The sequence below is a fragment of the Panthera onca genome, chromosome E1 (assembly GCF_046562875.1).
Source record: "Panthera onca isolate mPanOnc1 chromosome E1, mPanOnc1 haplotype 2, whole genome shotgun sequence".
In the NCBI taxonomy this organism is placed as follows: domain Eukaryota; kingdom Metazoa; phylum Chordata; class Mammalia; order Carnivora; family Felidae; genus Panthera; species Panthera onca.
In genome coordinates, this window is record NC_138352.1 from 55540834 (window position 1) to 55545699 (window position 4866).

The following is a 4866-nucleotide window of genomic DNA, read 5'->3' on the forward strand; positions in this document are numbered from 1 at the left end:
CAGGTCTTGGGTCACAGTGAAGAGCTTAGGCAATGGAAAGCCATTGGGAGATGTTTTAGTGCTAGAACAATGCTATGTTGAAAACATTTACTTTAGGGGTGCCTGGAGGGCTCAGTTGGTAGAGCACGCAGCTCTTGATCTTGGGGTTGTGAGTTTGAGCCCCATGTTGGGTGTAGAGGTTACTTAAAATAAAAAAAAAAATTAAGTTAAAAAGTAAAACATTTATTCTGTGAAAAGGGCAGGGGGTAGGATTAAAAGAGGGCAAGAGCAGCATTCAGGGAGATCAAAGGCTAGTGCTTTCACCCGATAGAGGCTTAGTCTAGCTGGTGGTGGAGGTGGGAAAAGCACAGAGGAATCGGTAGATCTCAAAGAGCTACTGGACGTAAAGGGCAAAAAAAAAAAAAAAAAAACCCAAAAACATAACAAAAACAAAAACAGAAAAATAACAACAAAAGAAGAATCAACAACGTGGGTCCAATGAATGAAATCATCAGAAACTGAAACTGCCTCACCAAATCAGGACTTCATGATTGCCGCAGTTTTGTGCTTCTGGAAGCTTCCTAGCCTCCTCTTCCCCAAACCAAAAGCCAGAGGCAAAAATGTCCTCATTCACATCCCAGTAGTCTGGATCTCTAGCAGCAAGCCAGGTGAGCTCCGAGTTCTGAAGGGTTGAGTAGAGCAGGAAAACTCAGTGTTTGTAAAACAAAGAATCTGGAACCTGGAATCTGGCAGAGGGGCGGCTCAGTGGGGCTTTCAGGGAATAAGCATGCGGTTGAAGGAGTCGCTGCCCCCACACGAGGTCTAAAACACTGCAACCAGGAACTCTTCAGTCCAACTCTCATATTTCACACAGCAAAATGAAAGCCTTATTCAAGCCCACACAGCCCAGCTACTATCTGAGAAAGGATTCCTAGATAAACTGAGACGCATGTTAGACGGCCAGCACAAACACACAGCACAGGATACGGGAGCACAATCCATGGGCCAAGATGGAAACCACGTGTACTTCTCCTATAGGCATTAAAGCCAGGGAAGGCTGAGGGCGCAAGAATGCATTCTGTCTTAGCAAAGCAACCTAGAGAGAGAGAAAGGCAGATTCCTCAGGCCTTGGGCCTGCATTCCTGACATGGGGTGACAAGGGTTGAGGGAGGTGATCAGCAGGCCCAGGGGTAGCGTGTCTGGTATGTCAATTTAGGCTCTGCTCTTTGCTACCTAGAGCCTAGGCCTAACCCTGGGCTCCCAGTGGCTAGGTAGCAAGTGTTCTTAAAGGGCCACTTTAGAAGGGAAGATTTTCCCATCAGAAGCTTTCAAATTACTTTCCTATGGCCCCAGGGAGGCTTTGTGCCCACTCTTGGGGGACTCCTTCCAAATAACTAATTCACAGACACTTCCCCAGCAACTCATGCCCCAGACTCAAGGCCCTATGGGGTAGGCACCAGTTTGTGGCCTGAACCTCGGACTGTGGACCGTCTCCTCCCTTTTTCTGTTTATTTTCAGTCCTCTGACCCCAGGCTGGCTGGTGAGGTAGGCAGAAGGGAGGAGACTCTGGTGCCAACAAACAGACACAAACACACACACACACACACACACACACACACACACACACACACGCACACGGCCTCCTGTGTTCCCCAGTCTCAGTGGCTGGTCAATGATTGACTGGCATTTCACAGGCTGCTGGGTCCAGACCCCAGCCTGTTGATCCTTAGAGGTCACCTCTCTAAGCCAGAGCCCCATCGTGCCACCTCAGTGCCAGTGGATACCTCCACTGCCCGCAGGCCAGCACCTCCTCTGGCAGATCTCATATATCTGCCCTCTGCCCTTCTCTTGGCTCTCCTCTGCCCTGCAGTCACCCCTCTCCCCTGAAGCTGTCTCCCTCTCCCCAGGCCCCTCACTGGACCCTGCTGGCAAACTCTCAGGCTCCTCCAGCAGCCCCCCTCCCCCCCCCCCCACACCAACCCCAGGCCCCCCTTCAACCTCTGTCCCTTAGACATCCTCTTTCCTTGGCTCTCCTGCCAGGCCCTGCTGGAGAGGCAATTGAGGGGAGAAGCGAATCAGCAGCGCCCACCCCTGCCCCCCTTCCTCTCCTCTTGTCAAACACCAGACAAGGTTTTTTCCCCTTCCTTCCCAGCTCTGAATGGGCTCATTCTCTTTGGAAGACTGGCCCCTCTCGAGCCTCCTCCCCGGGCGTGAGTTCTGACCCCGCTCCTCCCCCAACCCTACTCCCGGTCCACTCCCTCTGGCCCCGCCTTCTCTGGGCAGCCCACTGGGACTGAGCATTGTCTCCAGTCTGGGATTTTTTTTCCCCTGGAATCTGGGATGCCGAGAGGGTGCACTTGTTGACTGGGTGAGAGTGAGGCAGTGGGGGGACATGGGATCTTTGTAGGAGAATGACTGGTAGTTACTCAGATATCTTGAAGAGGCTTTCTGGCTCCACTACACCCTGGGGGAGGGAGAGTTCATGGTACCCTTGATTCCCCGTCCTGGAGCAGAGCACATGAAGCCAAAGACTTCTGGCTCAGTTTCCCTTCATTCCCTTGGAGTTTCAGTGTTCCTCTTCTGCAAAATGGGGAAAGATAACATCTGCCTTCTGACAACCCAGGACTCTGCGAGATGAGGGATGTGGCTCTAGGACAGACAGGGACATGGAGGAAGGGTCCAGTAAAGGACGGTTGCACAGCAGCTTTCTTGGCTGGACAAACCCTCTTAACACCAGGGCAGGGGAGAGTGGGAAGGGACATCTCTGATGCTGACCCTAACACCCTGATGGTCTCTTGAAGAGCAAGTTCTCCAGTGCATGACCCACAAGTGACTCTTGGGACTAGGTCTAGTGTCTCCTTTCCCTGAGGGCTGAGAGGCACCTTGACCAGGTCCCTGGATTTGGGTTTGTGATGAGTGAGGGTGAGGGACTGGTTTTGGCTGGGTGTTCACCTTTTCCCTCATTAGCTCTGAGACAGATGCTCCTGGGCAGATTGGTTAACTCATCTGAGCCTCTTTTCCTTGATCTTGCCCTCACCTTAATCAATTCCAACTCTAACACTAGAGAAAATAGAGATATTAATGCCCATCCCAAAGGGCCGCTGTGTCCCCATACTCAGCAGTATTTCTTGAACATTTGTGACTATTATCCAAGGGATAAATCCATTGTATATCATCACCATCACACACACATACCCTTACCCACATTAACATGCGATGTACACAGATCATTTCCATTGCATTCTATTTCTTTTTTCTTAAAGTTTTATTTATTTATTCATTTGTTTAGAGCACAAGTGGGGGAGGGGCAGAGAGAGGGAGAGAGAGAATCCCAAGCAGGTTCTGCACTGATGGCACGAAGCCCGAGTCTGGGTTCAAAGTCACAAACCGTGAGATCATGAAACTAAGAGTCAACTGCTTAACTTACTGAGCCACCCAGGCACCCCGTATTGCATTCTATTTCTTAAAAAAAAAAAAAAAAAAAAGACTTGTCTTGAGCATCTAAATTGGCTCGATGACCAAACTTCCAAATGAACTTAACCTGTAGTTTGCACATTGCTGGTTACAGCCAGAGGTGGACTCACCGTGCTGTTAAAGAAGGGTAAGCTTCAGGCCCTTCATTTGCATATATGTGTCTAATTTCATGCTTATAACTTTGTATTCCTTATCTTGAAGAGAGTCCCCCTCCCCCCCCAATTTCATAAGCTCAAGTACCACCAAACCTGGATCTACCCCAGTATCCATAAACCTGAGACCACTTATTGAGCAATTACTATGTGCTACACACTGTTCTGAGTGCTTCAGGAGCATTATCTTCTTTAATCCCTGGTAGAGCATGCCAGATCCTATTTCAGTAGTGAGCAAACTGAGACTCAGAGAGGCTTGCTCACTTGCCTAAGGTTGCACAGCTAACACATGGCAGACTGGAACTTTGAACCCAGGTCATTCTGATTCCAACCCCTCTACTGTGAAAATGCCTACCAACAAGCATGCTAGGAATATGAAAGCAGTTTAAGAAATGCTAGTGTCCTTCATTCTTCAGTGCTCAGTAGATGCCTCTGATCCCCTCTTGACCAGCACAGGCATGCTCTGCTCTTGGCTGAGACATTCCAACTAGAGTTGCCAGACTTAGCAAATAAAAATAAGGATGCCCGGTTAAATTTGAATTTCAGATAAACAACGAATAAGTTGTTAGTTAAGTATGTCCCATGCATTTTTGGTTGGAATTTCCAACAAAGACACACCTTCCTTCCATCACCCCCACTTCCATCCCCCACTGGGCCTTAAGAACAGGGCCAGGGGCTCCAGAAGGAATGCAGGGTGGGGAGGCAGAATCGAACAGGCTAGTAAGCAAGGGACAGAAAAGGAACTTTGGATGAATTGAGTGCTGAGTGGCCGGCCCTGTGAAGAAACAGACGAATGGATGTTCTTGGAAAGACTGAGATGGAAGTCCCTCTAATTTGACTCTCTCCCCAAACTTGTAGCTTCTTCCGATTAAAACTGTGCTTTTCAGACTGGAAAAAGATACTTAAAAGATTCCAGAAGGTATGCCAGGGAGTCCTGGAAGCCACAAGTTAAAAACACAACACATCCACCTCCTTTACTATCAATTTGATTTGAGGATGTGGTGGGAGAACCATCATTTGATATTTTTAAAAATAGGCATGTGATGGAGTAGGGGTGCAAACTCGCCAGGAATGTCTAAGATAAAACCTGCGACTTCAAGGAAAGTTAAGGATGGCAGCCTAAAGCATTTGCCCCAGACTCCGCCCGGTGGTGGAGGAGGGGGTGCCGATCGCCGTCCCCTGCTTTAGGGGTTCTCCATGGGAACGCGTCAGAAGTGCGCAGGCAACCCCGGCGTCCGGGCGCCGGGAGGGGCGCACCCCA